This window comes from Geotrypetes seraphini, chromosome 3 (genome assembly GCF_902459505.1).
Source record: "Geotrypetes seraphini chromosome 3, aGeoSer1.1, whole genome shotgun sequence".
Classification (NCBI taxonomy): domain Eukaryota; kingdom Metazoa; phylum Chordata; class Amphibia; order Gymnophiona; family Dermophiidae; genus Geotrypetes; species Geotrypetes seraphini.
Window position 1 is genome coordinate 59339871 of NC_047086.1, and position 20444 is coordinate 59360314.

At 45.9% G+C, this 20444-nt stretch overlaps 1 long non-coding RNA gene across 1 annotated transcript in view; it reads right to left on the reverse strand.

Moving 5' to 3' along the window:
• The window catches only part of LOC117357938, a 215929-nt gene extending 198661 nt beyond the window's left edge, over positions 1-17268 (reverse strand). Inside the window, exon 1 of the long non-coding RNA XR_004538906.1 lies at positions 17105-17268. This is a non-coding gene — a long non-coding RNA (uncharacterized LOC117357938). The remainder of the gene's footprint in view (positions 1-17104) is intronic.
• Between the last annotated feature and the right edge of the window lie 3176 nt (positions 17269-20444).

Sequence of the window (20444 nt, forward strand, 5' to 3'; positions counted from 1 at the left end):
AACCCACAACCTCAGGGTGCTGAGGCTGTAGCTATAACCACGGCGCCACACTATCCTACAAATTTATATAAGGTTCCAGTCAATAAATTCACGGCTAAGAAACATTTCTACTAGAATGATAATCAAATGGTGAGCAAAATTAATTGCATGTTAGGCTAAAAAAAATATAGAAAAAATAAGTCTCAGTACAGTTCCAACTCAGAAATGTATAATCTATAACACTATAGCCCTCTTTTACTAAGGTGCACTAAGCGTTTTAGCGCGCGTTTAGCGTGCACTAAATCAACAGGTACGCTAACCGCAAACGCGCCCATAGGATAATATAGAAACATAGATACATAGAAAGATGACGGCAGAAAAGGGCTATAGCCCATCAAGTCTGCCCACTCTACTGATCCACCCCATTAAGTCTGAGTACTATTGACCTAGTTCCTTAACTCGACCCTCATAGAGATCCCACTAGGACGTCCCATTTATTCTTAAAGTCAAGCACGCTGGTGGCCTTGATCACCTGCTCTGGATCAAGCATGAGCTAATATTTACCATGCACTAAAAAGCATAGCGCACTTTAGTAAAAGAGGGAGTATGCAACATGATTTTTGTTTGTGGACAGTAAGGCCTGGATACTCTAAATGGTGCCATCTTAGGCACCAGTAGGGCGCCTATCAGATCACAGATCACGGAACAGGAACCCGACAAGATCACCCTGGGAACACCCAAAGCATCCAAACCTGCTAACTTGAGACAAACCGTCGGAATGCAGGAAGTTACTGGAGACACTGACTCCTGGCAGCTGGTGACTTCCTCCACAGGAAAACGCAGAGGACCTAACTCTGTCTCTTTTTCTCACATACAGGGCAGCTCTACATCGACACCTCAACTCGTCCTGAGGAACAGATATCAGCTGCTACAGGAAGGTCCTGAGAACGAAGTACAAGAAGTTGTTCAAGAAGTTGTTCGGCAGATGGTTCCAGCTCCGGAATCAACAGTAAGGCCCACCCCAAAGAAGCGCAGAGTAGTGGTCATCGGAGATTCGCTGCTGAGGGGCACCGAGGGACCAATTTGCAGATCAGACCTACAATCAAGAGAGGTCTGCTGTTTGCCAGGGGCCAGGATCCGGGATGTAACCGCTTGCCTTGACAGACTCATCAAGCCCCGAGACCACTTCCCCATGATTCTAATCCACGTTGGAACCAACGACACCGCCAGGAGCACCCCGGACAGCATATCTGAAGACTTCAAAGCCCTGGGGGAGAAGCTGAGGAGGATGGATGCGCAGGTAGTCTTCTCCTCGATTCTCCCAGTGAGGGGCAAGGGCAGAGCCAGAGAGGATCGAATACAGAAGGCGAACGACTGGCTGCGAGGATGGTGCAAGGAGATGAACTTCGGGTTTCTACACCATGGAGAAGCTTTGCAAGGACTACAGGGACACGACGGGCTACACCTGACCGGAAGAGGAAAGAATGTCCTTGGACACCGTCTAGCCCGCCTACTTCACAGGGCTTTAAACTAGGTAAGTCGGGGGAGGGTACAGGCACATACAACATACCTGGCGAACTAAACTGCCAATACTTTTTTGGGGCTGAGGAAAGTAGTCACCATAATTCTGGGTCAGGGGCGAGTACGAAAACTTTCGAATCGGGGGTATGTTCATATGACAATTATGGGTCACATTGTAATTTTGGGTCTAGAGGGAGCACACATTGTAATTCTGGGTCCAAGGGGAGTACACATTGTAGTTATGAGTCTAGGGAGAATACAAACAATGCTAAAGGTGTTCAAGTAGCTCAAGCAGGAACACCCCCACTGAGACGTAACAAAAATACAACATGGAGGGCTATGTACGTCAACGCACACAGTTTGGGAAACAAGATCCTGGAATTAGAAACGGAAATAAGGAATGCCGACCTGGATGTGGTGGCAATATCTGAGACCTGGCTCACAGACTCCCACGGGTGGAACATGGTCTTACCTGGTTACAACTTGCTTCGCCGGGACAGGGAGGGCAGAATAGGGGGAGGTGTAGCATTATATACTAAAGATGACATTATGGTCACAAGAATCTCAGATGTCCAGTACACTGGGGAATCCCTTTGGGTTAATTTGGCCAGAGGGAAGGACAAATGCTTGTATCTTGGCGTAATTTACAGACCCCCAAGACAACATGATGACCTGGATATGGAAATAATCAGAGATATAGAAAATATCACCTTGCGTGGGGACACAGTAGTGTTAGGTGACTTCAACATGCCTGATGTGGATTGGGATAAACTTACCTCTGCTTCTGGCAGCAGCAGGAGGCTATTAAATGCTATGAAGGGAGCTGGTCTCAAGCAACTGGTGTTGGACCCAACAAGGGATCAGGCAATACTGGACCTATTACTTACCAATGGAGAAAGTGTCACAGAGGTCTCGGCGGGCGACACATTGGCCTCCAGTGACCACAACATGGTATGGTTCAATCTTAGGAAAGGTTTCACTAAATCTACCACACTGACCAAGATCCTCAAATTCAAGGACACAAACTTCAAAGAAATGGGAGACTTCGTTCACCAGGCGCTACAAGAACAAGCAGAAACCGATAGCGTGGAAGAAATGTGGTCGACTTTGAAAACCACCATACAGGAAGCGACAAACCGCTATGTTAAATTAGTAAGTAAACAACGAAGGAACAATAAGCCGAAGTGGTTCACTACAGAGATCTCGGCCCTTATCAAGAAGAAGAAAAAAGCATTCATCTCTTACAAAAAATCAGGGAAACAGGTCTCTAGAGCAGACTACTTGACCAAATCAAAAGCCGTCAAAACGGCAGTCAGGGAGGCTAAGTTTCACATGGAGGAGTCTCTGGCAAAAAACATCAAGAAGGGAGATAAATCCTTCTTTAGGTATATCAGTGACAGAAGTAAAAACTCAGGCGGGATTGTACGTCTTAGGAAACCAGACGGAGACTATGTGGAAAAGGATTCGGAAAAAGCCCAACTATTAAATGAATACTTCAGCTCAGTCTTCACCCGAGAAGCGCCGGGGCTTGGCCCTCAGCTACAGACAAGGGTTGACTCAGTTGATCCGTTCAGTAACTTCGAGTTTACGCCCAGCAGTGTCTACAGTGAGCTATCAAGACTCAAGGTTAACAAGGCAATGGGGCCTGACAACCTACACCCCAGGGTGCTAAGGGAGCTGTGTGATGTCCTGGCGGAGCCACTGTCCAAGCTCTTCAACCTCTCCCTTAGCAAAAGCAGCGTTCCGTCGGACTGGAGGACGGCTAACGTCATTCCACTCCACAAGAAAGGCTCCAAGATGGAGACAGCAAACTACAGACCAGTGAGTCTAACATCGATAGTAAGCAAACTAATGGAAACTCTAATCAAACACCAATTGGATAAGATCCTGGATGAGGAGAATCTACGGGATCCCCGTCAACATGGATTTACAAAAGGGAGATCGTGCCAATCCAACTTGATCAGCTTCTTTGACTGGGTGACGGGGAAGCTAGATATTGGGGAGTCCCTGGACATCGTGTACCTGGACTTTAGCAAAGCATTTGATAGCGTACCACACCGCAGGTTGCTGAGCAAGATGAGTTCTATAGGATTAGGTGACACATTGACGAAATGGGTTGGGAACTGGCTTGGAGGTAGGCTTCAAAGGGTGGTGGTGAACGGCACACCCTCTGAAATGACGGAGGTGATCAGTGGAGTGCCACAGGGCTCGGTCTTGGGCCCAATCCTATTCAACATCTTTATAAGGGACTTGGCAGAAGGGCTTAGGGGTAAAATAACATTATTCGCCGATGACGCCAAACTAAGTAATGTAGTGGGCAAATGCATAATAGATGATGTTTCAATGCCCGACAACATGATGCACGACCTACTCCTACTGGAGCGCTGGTCTAGGTCCTGGAAACTCAGCTTCAATGCCAAAAAATGCAAAGTTATGCACCTGGGCAGCCAAAATCCATGCAAGACTTACACCCTAAATGGCGAGATCCTAACAAGAACTGAAGCAGAACGTGACCTAGGGGTGATCGTCAGTGAGGACATGAAGGCTGCCAATCAAGTGGAGCAAGCTTCATCCAAAGCAAGACAAGTCATAGGTTGCATACGCAGAGGCTTCGTCAGCCGAAAGCTGGAAGTCATTATGCCATTGTATAGATCCATGGTGAGGCCCCACCTGGAATACTGTGTGCAATTCTGGAGACCGCATTATCGCAAGGATGTGCTGAGACTGGAGTCGGTTCAGAGAATGGCCACTCGGATGGTCTCAGGACTCAAGGATCTCCCATACGAGGAACGGTTAAACAAATTGCAGCTATACTCACTCGAGGAGCGCAGAGCGAGGGGGGACATGATCGAGACGTTCAAGTATCTCTCGGGCCGCATAGAGACGGAGGAAGATATCTTCCTCTTCAAGGGTCCCACGACAACAAGAGGGCATCCGTGGAAAATTAGGGGAGGGAAACTACGAGCTGACACCAGGAAATTCTTTTTCACAGAAAGGGTGGTTGATCGCTGGAATAGTCTTCCACTACATGTGATCGAGGCCAGCAGCGTGCCTGATTTTAAGGCCAGATGGGATCGTCACGTGGGATCTATTCACAGGGCAAAGGAAGAGGAGGGATCTATTCACAGGGCAATGGTAGGGGAGGGACATTAGGGTGGGCAGACTGGATGGGCCTTGGCCCTTATCTGCCATCTATTTCTATGTTTCTATGTTTCTAAGCTAAGTGGAAAACACAATTTAAATGCCAGTTTTCACTGATTTTCATGGCGCCTACTGGCGCATAAAAAATTGGTGTTGGAATCATGCCTCTATAGGCATTTTACAGTGACTAATGCATCTGTGGGGGTGGCTAATACTGGAAGTGGCGGTAGGCAGCGTAGCGTGCCTATGGAGGTATGATTCACATCAAAGGTAGGCACCGGAAATGTAGACTGGGAAAACCTGGCCTACATTTCCGGTGCCTACCTATGCCTACTGGCACCATCACATGATTGACATTCAATCGGTGGCTGCATTCAAGGCGGCCACCGACAATGGCGCCAGTTAGAGAATCTGGGCCTAAGGGTAATTTTGTAATTGCTCACGCCAAAAAAAAGTATCAAAAATGTCTATTTTCATTAAAAATAAAAACTTTGCTTTTGTGACCAAGGCTCTCTTTTACTAAGGTGCGCTAACCAATTAGCGCGCGCTAATTGCTAATGCGTGCATGTTAGTCTGTGGATGTGTTAGCGCACCTTAGTAAAAGAGGGGGAAAGTGTGATAGATTAAAGGGTTTTCCCTCCGCCATGCACATATTATACCCCTGAGCAGCAGGGGACACTAATCAGAAAGAGAATGGCTTATATGTCCCAGTATACCCTGAACTTTGGGGCTCAGTGCTGAGTCACAGGGGTGGGACTCGCAGGAGAGATGTATTTCTACCCAGGCTGGGTTCATCCTAGAGAGGTCCGTGAGGGAGAAAGAGGAACTCTAAAGTTTTACCACACCAAAAAAACAAACAAACCTTGTACCAATAAATAAAATTATTCTTTGTTAACCCTGTTCATGAGGAATGCCTTTAAACAACAATTTCAAAAATTATTTTACAATTATTTTAAATCTCTGTTCATGACTGTTTGTTAAATTACTGTTTTCCTTTTTTTTTTTTTTTTTATTTTTTTAATTTTAAAGTAGTTAATTTTAATTACAATGTATTTGTGATTTTAGAAATCCAATTTTATTTCTTTGTAAAACGCTTTGTATCCTGAAAAGCGTTTAATCAAATAATATAATAAACTTGAAAACTTGAAACTTGAAAAGCCTCAGACTCCAACCTGCTGCATTCAGTTTTATGCAGACAGATCATTACCGTATTTTCACGCAAATAACGCGCACCCGTATAAAACGCGCACACGGGTATAGCGCGCAGAAATCACGATGATATGTACAAAAACTTTGGTATACCGTGCTCACGGGTATACCGCGCATGCTGCCCGACGCTCCTTTCGCCCGCCCTGACTTTCCGTGCGCTGTCCCGACTCTCCGTTCACCCCCCCTGACTTCCGTGCACTGTCCCCCCTTGAAGGTCTGTCCCCATCCTGAAAGCCTGATGCCCCCCCCGACGTCCGATACATCCCTCCCCCCGAAGGACCGCCGATTCCCCAACAATATCGGGCCAGGAGGGAGCCCAAATCCTCCTGGCCACGGCGACCCCCTAACCCCACCCCGCACTACATTACGGGCAGGAGGGATCCCAGGCCCTCCTGCCCTCGACGCAAACCCCCCTCCCCCCAACGACCGCCCCCCCAGCCGACCCGCGACCACCCTGGCGACCCCCACGACCTCCCCACCCCCCTTCCCCGTACCTTTGGTAGTTGGGCCAGAAGGGAGCCCAAACCCTCCTGGCCACGGCGACCCCCTAACCCCACCCCGCACTACATTACGGGCAGGAGGGATCCCAGGCCCTCCTGCCCTCGACGCAAACCCCCCTCCCCCCCAACGACCGCCCCCCCCAAGAACCTCCGACCGCCCCCCCAGCCGACCCGCGACCCCCCTGGCGACCCCCACGACCCCCCCACCCCCCTTCCCCGTACCTTTGGTAGTTGGCCGGACAGACGGGAGCCAAACCCGCCTGTCCGGCAGGCAGCCAACGAAGGAATGAGGCCGGATTGGCCCATCCATCCTAAAGCTCCGCCTACTGGTGGGGCCTAAGGCGCATGGGCCAATCAGAATAGGCCCTGGAGCCTTAGGTCCCACCTGGGGGCGCGGCCTGAGGCACATGGTCGGGTTGGGCCCATGTGCCTCAGGCCGCGCCCCCAGGTGGGACCTAAGGCTCCAGGGCCTATTCTGATTGGCCCACGCGCCTTAGGCCCCACCAGTAGGCGGAGCTTTAGGATGGATGGGCCAATCCGGCCTCATTCCTTCGTTGGCTGCCTGCCGGACAGGCGGGTTTGGCTCCCGTCTGTCCGGCCAACTACCAAAGGTACGGGGAAGGGGGGTGGGGGGGTCGTGGGGGTCGCCAGGGGGATCGCGGGTCGGCTGGGGGGCGATCGGAGGTTCTTGGGGGGGACGGTCGTTGGGGGGGAGGGGGGTTTGCGTCGAGGGCAGGAGGGCCTGGGATCCCTCCTGCCCTTAATGTAGTGCGGGGTGGGGTTAGGGGGTCGCCGTGGCCAGGAGGGTTTGGGCTCCCTTCTGGCCCGATATTGTCGGGAAGTCGGCGGTCCTTCGGGGTGGGGGTGCGAGTGGTCCTGCCGGGGGGGGGATGTATCGGACGTCGGGGAGTCGGCCGGGCAAGAGGGCTTGGGCTCCCTCTTGCTCCGATCGTGGATGCGGGTGCGGGTGGGAGCGCGTGCGAGTGGTCGTTCGGGGTGGGGGTGCGAGTGGTCCTGCTGGGGGGGTGAATCGGGCGTCGGGCTGGGTGGGAACTATGTTTTAAAACTTTTGTATACCGCGCTCACGCATATAACGCGCGAGGGGGGGGTATGCGCGGTAGGTAAAAACGCGTATAACGCGCGCGTTATATGCGTGAAAATACGGTACATAGGGAGAAAACTCATTGGCATAAAAACCTCCTCTTTTAAAACAGTAGCTCAGCTTCAACTTTTGTGTGAAAAAAATGTAGATGTGTAATGTCTTAATCGCTTATCAAAATGGTCACACATCTTGAACTTTTATATGAAAAATGTGTATACAGTATATGTGTATGTGTAAAAAATCTCCCCGAGGCAGGACACCTACACTGTAGGTATTTGTCATGGGTCTAGGGAAACATGTAGGGATACCTAAGCTCGCCCAATGCTGGGAGTGGTTTCAGCAGGAAGTGGCCTTGGGTGAGTTCAAGTGGCCCTAGGCATCTCCCTAGAGCCATGACAGATGCTTGAAATGTAGGCCTATAAAATGCTGGATAACATTTCAGACCTTTAAAACTGGACGTGGCTGGCTAAGCTGATCATGGCAAGGAATTTCTCATCAGCTGAGCCGGCAGGACTCCCCGAAGCTGCAGCTTCAGAGAGTCCTGCCAGCTCAGCTTATTGGGGGAAAATACCCCTGCCACGATCAGCCAAGCCAAATGCAGCAGAGGAGCTCCCTGACAGCCCCCCCCCCTAAATTCGCTGACCCCCATCCCCTGAAGCACCAACCCCCCTTGAAGAGTAGCAAGAAGGATGCTCACTCCCTCCTGCTGCAGACCGTCCCAAAGTGCCCATAACCCCCCCCAATTGTAGACTGGCAGTTGGGAAGCCCACTCCCTCCTGCCGCCAGTCCTCCTGAACCCCCAACAACCCCTCTAAACACTCCCTGAACCCCCACCCCAACACCCCATAAACCCTTGAACCCCCCATCACAACATCCCTCTCCCTGTACCTTTTTGAAGTAAGGCAAGCCAGAGGGATGCCTATTCCCTCCGGACAGTAGGACTGCCTCTTCCAAAATGGTGACATTCACATTCCCGGTGCATTCTGGGATACACCAGGGAGGGGCCTAAGACTCTGATTGGCCAGCTACCTAAGGCCTCTCCCATGGGATGCTTGATCTTCTATGAAAGAGATTTGTATTATTCCGAGTGCTATAAAGTAAAGGATTAATTGGCTCTATGAGGGGATAGATTTTTGTTATATTAAGAGAGTTTGATGGTTGTAGCTGAGATATAATTATGAGGATCTTAGTACTTTCTTATGGGCAGACATCTGAGTCCTATTATCAAATTAAAGTTGTTTCTATTAAAGTTAATTATTCTATGGGGAGACAATGTAATAGGGTAAAAAAAGAAAAGAAAAATCATTAGACCACCTGCGTTAAGTTTTCTAGCTTCTCTGAAGAATGTTAATAATGGAAGGTTCAAAATATATTTGTAAATATGTGCTCAGAAAGAACAAAAATAGGATCTACCTTTAGCTTGATTAAAGATAATGGGCTTGATATTTTATGCCTAATCAAAACATGTTTGTTGAAACCTGATACTATGATAATGAGACAAGTCTGCTCCGCTGTGCATACCATCTTTACATGCAATTGAGAAGACTGACTCGAGTCAATTAAACCTCCAAGAGAAGGGCTCATAAACACTGTAACTCTGCTCAGAGACTTGTAACTCTAAAGAGAGGGAGGTAACCCTCTCTTGGAACAAGAGTTATTTTTTCAAATCATAGCATAGTATTTGGTGAAAACGAGTCCAACTCTTGAGGGTGTGCAAAGCTTGAAAAATATATTCAATATTTGGATGGAGTGATTCACAAGATTTTTAAAAGTCCAAAATAATGGTGATTGCATTCAGTAAAAATGCTAAAGATTGTACTTAGCTTATATGCACAACATGCAACTTTCCAGGGTCCCGACGTGGCCCCGTTTCGGCGACTGCTTCAGGAGACCCCGCCAACCGAAAGTAGATAGATTTTGTCAAAAATCACACTGAGTATAGGTGCTTCAACTGTAAGCGGTTCAAAAACTGAAAAGTTCCCTGCTACATTGTCCCTGTGTATTGGAAACGAAGTACCATCTTTACATGGCTGAAAGCTGATGGTAAAAGGAAAGGTAACAGCAAGACAAATTATTCAGCCATTAGTTTTCGAGTCCCTAGTAGGTAACTTTAAGGATTTTTGTTCCCCATTAGACTTTCTGGCCTGGATTCTCTATAGGGCGCCGATATCGGTGGCTGCCTAAAAAGCGGCTGCCGATAGCGTGTCAATCATGTGACAAAGATAGGTGCCAGAAATTATAGGGTTTTCTGGGCCTACATTTCCGGCACCTAACTATGGCATGAATCTTAGGCCACCTAATGCCACATCCAGCGTTAGTCATGCCCATAGTGGTGTTTGGTGGCATAGAGCACCTATGTAGGTGCGATTCCAGCACATTATTTAGGTGCTTTAAGGGTGCCATTTTAAAATGGTGTTTATTACTTTTTTTTAAAATTCATTTAAAAACTTTCAACAAGTAATTAATTATACAATCATATACACTATAATAATACTTATTAATCATACATTCACTGAAATCAAACTATAACTTCGCCCTCCCATCCTTCTTCCAATATACTTAATTTAGGTACCACACACCTACCGGAGCCTATAAATAGGCGCCGTTTCAAGAATTTCCCCCTCTGTTAATTTATCAAATTATTAAAGCAGTGATTTTCAACTCAGTTCTCGGGGTATATCTAGCCAGTCAGGTTTCCAGGATATCCAAAATTAATATGCATAAGATTAATTTACATACAGTGGAGGCAGTGCATGCAAATTTATCTGATGCAAATTCATTATGGGTATCCAAAAAATTCAACTGGATGGGTGTGCCTCAAGGACTGGATTGAGAATTGTTGCATTAGAGGCTCCGAGTTAATTATGAAAATCTTTTCAGATCACCATGCATCATAAAGGGGCATTAATATCCTTCTGGATAAAGAACATTTAGTTCAGAAGCTCAGCTCTCTCCCATGAAATGAATGGATTATTTTTCTAAATTCCCATTTTCTTTATGGACCAGGGGCCATAAAATCTGTTTCAATGTTGTGAAATGAAAGATCTCACTCTTTAAAGGCAATAGGAGATTCTGAAATATATTCTATTAAAGATAAGACTGTCCTATACTTAATACATTATAGTATATGGACGCGTTAGCGTTTAGTGTGCACTAATATTTAGCGTGCGTTTAAACGACTAGCGCCTTAGTAAAAGGACCCCTTAATTTCCTACTTACAATTCTGACTATGCAGACAAGTGCTGTACATGCACTATCCAGAAATTAAGAAATGAACTTATACATCAACACTGCAAAAAGAAGAAAATTATAAAACCCCAGAAAGAAGAAATCATCAGGAATATGCAGGAGCTAAATCCCTGCCTTATGAGTAATCTGAAGAAGGATTTGAAAGAAATCCAAGTGAAAACCAAATAATGCATTGCTATCCAAAAGAAGTACAATAAAGCTGACTTCCCTCTGTGATTCTGCAGGAAGGAACGACAATTTATTATTTCTATAGCACTACCATACACATGTTTAATGTACAATGCTGCGTGCAAAAGACAGTCACCGCCCAATAGAGCTTACAATCTAATTATGGCAGGCACACCGGCATAATACCTGATGAACAGACCCAAACAACTTGGACACACTTCCTTATCCATCAGAGGAATATGAGAATCAGAATTAAAACAAACCAGCAGATCATGAAAGCCTACAAGTCCCCTGCAGAAAAATTCCCACCGACTACATTGGTGGAAGTGCAAATCAGATGGGGATAGGCAAACCTCTCTATCTACGTACTAGTTATCACAGCATGAAATCTCTCTATGATCTAAAAGATTTTCATTTTGTCTTTTCAGGAAACTAAATGAAATTTAACTATACTCGGATCTAGAAATCTGCTGAAAAGTACATTTCCAGAGAAACTTCCAACAGTCTGGAATACAATTTTAAACAAAATGACATCTATTTCATCGCACAAGATAAACAAAAAATAAATGAGAAAGTTTCAGACATAAGGTAAAATTAGAAGCTTCCATAACACAACATAAAATTGTGTGCAATCTTTCTCCATAAGACAGAGCAGCCATAACAACCTACAAATTAACCACATTGTCATCAAACCTGCAGACAAAGGAGGTTCTGTGGTGGTTATGGACACACAAAAATACATTGAAGACGGACACAGACAGTTCTCAAAAAGCATATTATAAAAAACTGACGGAAGAATACCCACAGGATTATACAAAACAATTGTAAAAATATAGTCAGCTCATTTATGAAGAAAGTAAAGCCACTTACCAATCCATCATTCTGTGGGCACCTTTATTTACTGCCTTTTTGAAGGAATTCAGTCATGCCAGTGTACAGCAAGAATAAGTCAAGCATAAGCAGTAAACAATTACAGCAGTAAACATATTCAAATTACAAGCAAAGTATGGCTTAATTATGCTACATCGAAGTGTCAACATAATACATGTAAAACATTTTAATAGACAGAGACAGAGCATATAGATAGATAAGATAGAGTAAAAATATAAAGGAGATCAGAATGGTGCTTGAAAATTCTTAGCTAGGATAGAAATGAATAAACATGTCCTGCTATAGTGTGTGTTTGTGTGTATAAAGCCTGGTTGAAGAGCCAATCTATCACCTGCTTTCTGAAGTAGAGATAGTCATGTGTTAACTGAAGCCACAGCAACCCTCAGTCATACTCATCATTGTGAGAAGCTGGAAGGCTGTGGCACATGTCTGATATCATCACACATACACATTGATGATATCATCAAGCTGCGCCTACACGAAAGACACCTGGATCCGGCTGGGCCTAGTTGGGCCCAAAGTAAAGTTTGTTTTTATCTGGAGGAGGGCGGCAGGAGCGCAGAAGGTCCTGGTGAGAGTGGGGCGGCTACGGAGACCCCCCCAAAGATAATTGGACATAGATTCTTTTTATTTTAAATGGGTGCATGTGCAGGAGAAGTGTAGGCAGAAGAGAAGAGATGTGGAAAAGAGCAGGAAACATCAGTGTCACCCTGGTAACAGCTCAAAGTGGCTTGAGTATGAGGATCCCAGGTCTCAAGACAACTTCAGGAAAGAATATGAAAATTTAAAGAAATCGGAATAAGGAAAGAAATCCCTGTAAGGTAGGGGAACATGTTATTTCAATCTAATTAATGCTAGAGTTAATTTTTAGGTATGCATAACGTGACCATTTATTTTTTTCATTAAAACGGGACATCTATTAATGTTCAGTCCTGCCCCCAATCCCGCCCTAGCCCCACCCCAATCCCACTGTAGCCCCGCCCCCAATCACACCATAGCCCCGCCGCCAATTTCTTCCATTCAATTTTCATGTACACACAGTATCTTATTTCATAATGGTAACTATAAAATTAAAAAAAAACACAAAGCATCCTATACACAGAGAAAATATTAATTATCATTTACATTTTGGGGGGGTTTCAACGATGTCACCTCAGTAACTATAGAAAAATAGACAAATATAGTGCAAAATATAGACAGCAGATATAAATTCTCAAAACTGACACATTTTTATCACTAAATTGAAAATAAAATCATTTTTCCTACCTTTGCTATCTGGTGATTTCATGAGTCTCTGGTTGTGTTTCCTTCTGACTGTACATCCTATCTTTCATTTCTTTCTGCACTCAGGCCCAACAATTGTCCCTTTCTATTCCCTCCCTCCTTCCTTCCTATGTCCTTAGTGTCCCCAGCACCTGCTTCCTATGTCCTTAGTGCCCCCAGTGCCTGCTTCCTATGTCCTTAGTGTCCCCAGCGCCCCCTTCCTATGTCCTTAGTGTCCCCAGCACCTCCTTCCTATGTCCTTAGTGTCCCTTTCTATGTCCTTAGTGCCCCCAGTGCCTGCTTCCTATGTCCTTAGTGTCCCTTTCTATGTCCTTAGTGCCCCCAGTGCCTGCTTCCTATGTCCTTAGTGTCCCCAGCACCCCTTTCCTATGTCCTTAGTGCCCCCAGTGCCCCCTTCCTATCTCCTTAGTGCCCCTTCCTATGTCCTTAGTGCCCCCAGTGCCTCCTTCCTATGTCCTTAGTGTCCCCCAGCGCCTCCTTCCTATGTCCTTAGTGTCCCTCAGCGCCTCCTTCCTATGTCCTTAGTGCCCCTTTCTATGTCCTTAGTGCCCCCAGTGCCTGCTTCCTATGTCCTTAGTGTCACCAGCACCCCTTTCTTATGTCCTTAGTGCCCCCAGTGCCTCCTTCCTATGTCCTTAGTGCCCCCAGTGCCTCCTTCCTATGTCCTTAGTGTCCCCAGCACCACTTTCCTATGTCCTTAGTGCCCTCAGTGCCTCCTTCCTATGTCCTTAGTGCCCCTTTCTATTTCCTTAGTGCCCCCAGTGCCTCCTTTCTATGTCCTTAGTGTCCCCAGCGCCCCCTTCCTATGTCCTTAGTGCCCCCAGTGCCTCCTTCAAATGTCCCCTCACTGCCTTCCAGCCTTTGTCACATCCCCTCCCAAAAAGCCTGCCGGCCTACCTCCCCCAAAGCCAGTCTGCCTGCCATCCTCCCCCAGAGTCTGCCTGCCTGCCTTCCCCAAAGCCAGCCTGCCTGTCTCCACCAAAGTCACCAAGCCTGCCTGCATACCTCCCCCAAAGCCTGCCTACCTCCCTCCCTCCCCCAGAGCCAGCCTGCCTATCTCCTCTACCCCCCCTACCGCGGAAAACAAAAGCCTCCCTCCAGGCCCAATTTAAACTTCCCCCTCCCCGGTCCACCGCCGCAGCTCCTCTGCTTACCTCCCACTAATTGCGCCCAGAAGCCTTCTTCCCGACGTCAATTCTGACGTCGGAGAGGACGTTCCGGGCCAGCCAGGCAGTGATTGGCTGGCCCGGAATGTCCTCTCAGACGTCAGAATTGACGTCGGGAAGAAGGCTTCCATGTGCGAGCAGCAGAGGAGCAGCGGCAGTGGACCGGGGGGGGGGGGGGGTGTTTAAATCGGGCCTGGAGGGAGGTTATTGTTTGTTTTTTTTGGTGCGGCAGGGGAGGGATAGGAAGCAATCGCCTGTCCCATTGTTCCCACGCACAGCTTCGGGACGCTGTCCCTGAAAACGGGACATTTTGCCGTCCCGAAGCTGTGTATGGGGATAACGGGACAGGGGATCCGAAAACGGGACTGTCCCGTTCAAAATGAGACGTATGGTCACCTTAGGTATGCATTTCATTTAAAGGCTAGAAACTGTTGATTTCTGCAATAGGCTTTTAGGTTGAGAACTGGCGGCAGCCATTCAGAGAGTAGCGCGGGGCCGAGCAGGAAACAGGAAGAGCTGAGCCCTGTCAGGTGCGCCACTGGCCACTTAAAGGGAACGGGGACGGAGAGGCTCAGCACCAAAAAATTGCTCCTGCCCCGTACACCGCTGGACCACCAGGAATTAAAAATGGCGCAATAGGTAAGCATGCGCAAGGAAGTTAAAAAAAAAAAAAATTAGTCGACCGGGACGAGAGACTGGAGGCATCCCTCCTGTCCCGGCCTACCACTAGACCACCAGAGGTAGGAAGGTGAGGCAGGGTGCAAAGTCTGACATGGAATGAGAGGGGCTGAGTACAGAGCCTGGCCAGGAGTGAGAGAAGAGGGCTCTGTGCAGAGCCTGGCAGGGAGTGAGTGAAGAGGGCTGTTTGCAGAGCCTGGTAAAGAAGGGAAGATGGCTGGGTGCAGATCCTGGCAGGACATTGCACTTGAATATTAAGCCCCCATCTTATATTTGAGTCAACCATTTTTCCTCCTTTTTTGGGGGGGTGGGGAATGGGGGTCTCAACTTATATTCGAGTATATACGGTAAGTAGGCTTATTATTATAATAGTTCTTTTATACAAGCATCAAATAATTGTTGTTAAGAGAAAAGTGACTGTGTTCTCCTAGAATTGAAAGTGTATTTAATAATCCTAAATATTTGCTTAAGTTATTAAATTGCCAGGTTGAGCTGGAATTTAATTAAAGCTTTGTTGGTCCACTTTTAGCCTAATAATTCATATTTTGTTAATTTGAAGATATACCCACATCAAGTTGTGGAAATTAAAGGTTTAGTTTTGAAACCGAGGGCTCCTTTTACAAAGGCGCATTGGGGCCTTAACACGCGGAATAGCGCGCGCTAGCCGCTACTGCCTCCTCTTGAGCAGGGAGTAGTTTTTCAGGTAGCATGCACTAATCCGGTGCGTGCGCTAAAAACGCTAGCGCACCTTTGTAAAAGGAGCCTCGAGTGTTGTTTTTTATTTGATTATTTGATTAAAACTATCCTTCCCCTCGCTAAAAGGCATTTCCCACACAGGAAAGCTAGGGACCTCCCTCCACTTCAAAATCACTGAGCTCTGGAACAACCTTACCTCCCCTCTTCGGAACTTGAGCTCTCTCCAAGTTTTCCGCAAACATCTGAAAACCTGGCTTTTCTCAAAAAATGTAAGTCTCCCTCCAACTTAGGAATCAAGGAAACTCTTATATCTTGGCATCCCAAGTCCTCTAAATTTTCTTCACACTTCTAACTCTAACCCTCTGTTGTAGTTCCTTCCTATTTCTCCTACTGTAAACCGCATCAAGGTCTACGAACGTGGAGATGATGCAGTATACAAACCTAAGGATTAGATTATCTAGAAAACTGTATAAGAGCGATATAGTTTAGGAAAACCTGAATTATCTTTCTTTCTTTTATTTAATTAGAAAAATATAATAATTAATTAAAAGCATTGATAGGAAGCAGGGTGTTTGCTTTTTTGAGTTGATTACAGCTAGGTTAGTCTATCTGGACCTACAATCAAAAGTGTGCTTGGTACCCAATGCAAGAGGGTGTCAAGAAAGGTCTACATATACTGTGGCTGGGCGGGGCCGATTAGACATGGCCAACGGACAATACCCTAAGTCACACTTGGCCAAGCGAAAGCGAGGTGCGGGTAGCTGGGAAGGACTGCAATAAAGTTCAAAAATAGTGCAAAACACTTGTGTGCCACAAAATAAATCTTTATTTCACACCAGACATGGTGCATTTAACTCAAGTTAGTAGCAATTCAAAATGAGTTCCAAAATAAAAGCAAACAATAGTCCTGGCACAAAAATACAAAACAAACAAAAAAAAACAATCCTTTTGTTTCCTTTATTTGGCTTGTTGCCATCCAGTGGCTTCTACTTCAGCCCTTTAATGGCTTTCTCAGAGGCTCTCAGGCCTTCCCGACCCAGCCACTGTTTGCCACCTGGCTTGTTCAAACAGCTTCTGCTATGATTTCTTATAAGTCTTTTCACTGGGGAAAAGTTCACCTTGTGTTTTTCTTAGCTAAAATACCCCCAGAGGTGTTGGGATCTGTACCGCTCTGTAGATTTTGATGTACAAAAATCCCAACCAAGATCCCACTAGATTTTGAATGAGTTCCCCAGTGTCCTGTGGCCAGCAGTGCTTTAAGTAACCAATTTTCATGCACTGCCCCCAAACAACATAACAAAACTCAGTCCTGCTTGGATTTAGGCTAGGCAGTTTTCCCTGCAAGTTCCATACAAGTGAAAAAAAAAAAAAACCACCTCTTTCAGCCAGAGGCTTTAAATAATACAGTCTAGCTAGTCTTCTTCACCAATAATTTCCCTTTGATAAATTCCAAACTTTTTCTACTGTTCCTCAGCCCCACTCCATTAAATCAGGGTCATTAGCGTATAAAAAATCCTTACTCATTTCTTCCATACTCTGAGCTTCATTCATTTCTAAATCATCTTCATTTATGAATGAGTCCTCAACCTGCCCTTCTGGAGTATAAGGCTCTGGGGCATTTCTGTTTCCTGGCAGAGAATGTCTGGTTCCCTTCTCTCTCCCTGCTGTGTTTTTCCTGTGTGGTTCAATGTCTGCCTTCCTACAACTAGGAGCCCCATCCTTTTCTCTCTCAGTGGCTAACTGCCTGTGCTGGAGTGCAGGTGTGCCCTTAGTTCTGGCTAATTCTGAGCTCAGGTGCTTGTTGAGCTGGCTCAAACCAGTTCTGGATTTGCTAGGCACTAGAGCTGTTCCAGTCCTGGCTTTAGGAATTCTCTGCCCTTGGCCTGATGGGATTTCTAGTCATGTTACCTTGCTTTTCACTTGCTGCTTAGAAAAAGGTAAACAGGCAGGAGGAGTCTCTATCGCCTTCTGTGCACTGCTATGCTAAGGCATTTTCTTTCTTGGCAGTTCCCTAGAAGGAATTTTATCTACTGTTTTCTCCTGGGACAATCCCTACTTTGCTCATTAGTTCTGGGGCACTTCAAGGATTCCTTTGACTTCACAGGGGGTTCCCTGTGACAATACTTACCTGAGCCCATCTTCTCAAAACCCCTGTAAGAAAAGTCACAGAAATAATAAAATTCTTATACTAACCTCCTGCTTGAATCTTTGGTTTTAAAAGTTCAATTAGAAACAACATAAAACATTGCATATCTGATAATACTGTCCGCCCCCCTCCCCCCCCCTTTTTTTTATTTTTTTTTACAAAACTGCAATAGTGATTTTTAGCACAGGCTGGCACGCTGAATACTCTTTGATGGGGAGATAAATGAGGTTAAATATTTAAATCTGTTGGGGAGCACAAACAATAGTTAATTGGTTAACATCCATAAATTTTATTTAATTATAATCTATTGCGGATCTTGCTTATGTTATATTTTTAAATGTAAATAAGAAATTTTATTTATTTGTATTAAACATATTTTTGTGCCTGTTCAAAATGGTTGGCCTTCCCATTCTCAATGAATCCTGGGATGCACTGGGCATGGCCAAAGACTCCAATTGGCCCTGACTTCTCTGTTTTGGTGATATCTTTTTAAAGATACCTTTCTCTGAACCAGGCTTTTTTTGAGCAACTATTGGTCTCTCTCCAGTTCTAGTTTAAAAGCTACTCTATCTCCTTTTTAAATGTTGATATTAGCAGCCTGGATCCACTCTGGTTAAGGTAGAGCCCATCTTTGAAGAATAGGCTCCCACTTCTCAAGAATTTTGCCCAGTTCCTAACTAATCTAAAACCTTCCTCCCTGAACCACTGCTTGTCTCTTGGATCTGTGCATAGAGTAGGGAGAACTTCTAAAAATGCTACCTTCAAGGTTCTAGATTCTAGCTTTTTACCATAAAGCCCAAAATTGGCTTCTAGACCCTCTCAACCGTATTTCCTTATCATTGGTATCCATATGTACCAAGACAACAGGTTACTCCCCAGCATTGTCTAAAGTCTTATGTGGATGACATGTGAGGTCTGACACCTTTGCACCAGGCAGACCAAACATTCCTCAAATTCACCAGCCACCCAACTATCTACATGCTTCATGCTTACATTTCGTACTAAAACTGCTATCCTAACCCTTCCCTCCTGGGCTGAAGCCCCTGGAGATACATCCTTGGTGTGAGAGGATATTACATTCCCTGGTGGGGAGGTCCTGGCTTCAAGATTACTTCCTACTTCACCCAGGTGATGCTCTCCTTAAGAAGACCTCTCTCCTCCAAAGAGGCACAGAGGTTGTCAGAATAGAGGTGGGACATCTCTACAATGTCCATATAGTTCTCCTCTATTTACCTCTCTGTCTACCCCAGCTCCAGTTTGGTGCTCTAGCCTCAAGAGATCAGACCAGTTTCCTGAGTGATAGGAACTCTTTGCTCCGAGCACACACATATGACCTCTCACCAACTAATAGATACCGTAATCATGGTAGATAACCAAACATGTGACACTTGGTGCAAATGACTGGAGAACCCCCCCCCCCCATCTCTCTGCTAGACTGCTGCCAGCATCTTAATATTGGTGATGTCTTTGTTAAGTTTTTAAGAGCGTGAGAATATGGACACTACAGTCCCCTAAGATTGCAAGTTATATGCCCTTGGAGAGATTGCTTTTGTTCTGCGGTGGGCTAGCATGTTTGTTTGCTTGTTGGGGTTCTATTTTGAAAAACGGGTGGGCAGGGGAAGTCACAATGTGTTTCTACTTTGTTCAGTTGAGACTTGCTGTTGATTTTTTTGTATTGGCAAATAGTGTACACGTTCTCTGAGCCACTTTCAATAAATAATTATCAGGCTATGGTAATATTTACTAAGCTGCGCACACTAGATGCTAACGCCAGCATTGAGCTGGCGTTAGTTCTAGCCGCATAGCGCGTGCTAAAATTCTGCGCGTGCTAAAAACGCTATTGCAGCTTAGTAAAAGGAGCCCTTAGTGTGTATTATTATTATTTTGTAAGGTTATTGGTAGGTAGAATTGCATCCTAAGCAGCCCTATTAATAAGCTGCGCTAAGAAAAAAATGACCTGCACTATTTGTAGCCCATGGGTTACCCACATGCTGAGGCTACTTTTTAGTTTGGCTCTAAAATGGCCATAATTTGGCTTTCCCTATTAATGGCTATGCACTAATTTCAATATTAGCACATAGCCATTAGTGTGTGAGTCCTTACAATCACCTATTTTGTAGCACTAAGGACTCTTGTGCTAATCGGTTATTGTGCGCCAATGTCCACACGCTAACTGATTAGTGCAAGACACACCTACTTACCGCTCTAAAAACACCCAGGGCAGGATTAACCAATAGGCCCAGTAGGCACGTGCCTAGGGCCCGAAATGGTCAGGGGGGCCCGATGAAGGAGGACATCAGCATTGTTTTTTCCAAACAGCGTTGATCGGCAACACGCCCCCCCCCGATCAGCAACGTGGGCCCCCCCCCATCGACGGAAAGTAAAACAAGCAAGCAACGCGGGTAAGAAAGGAAACGGGAACTGTAATTGTGCAAACGGTGCTGCTTGCCCAAAGCTTCCCTCTGGCGCAGCTTCCTGTTTCCGCCTGAGCGCATGGTGGGGTGGGGCGGGGCAGGGGGCCCAGTGTACTTGTGTACCTAGGGGCTCTCGACGAATTAATCCTGCCCTGAACAAAAAAAAAATTGGCCTGCTAGTGCTGATTTTAAGTAGTGATAAGCACGAGTTGGTGCTTACAGCCCTTTTGTAAAAGGGTCCCTAAATGTCTTCACTAAGTTTATATATACAGTAAAACCTTGGATTGCAAGTAACTTGGT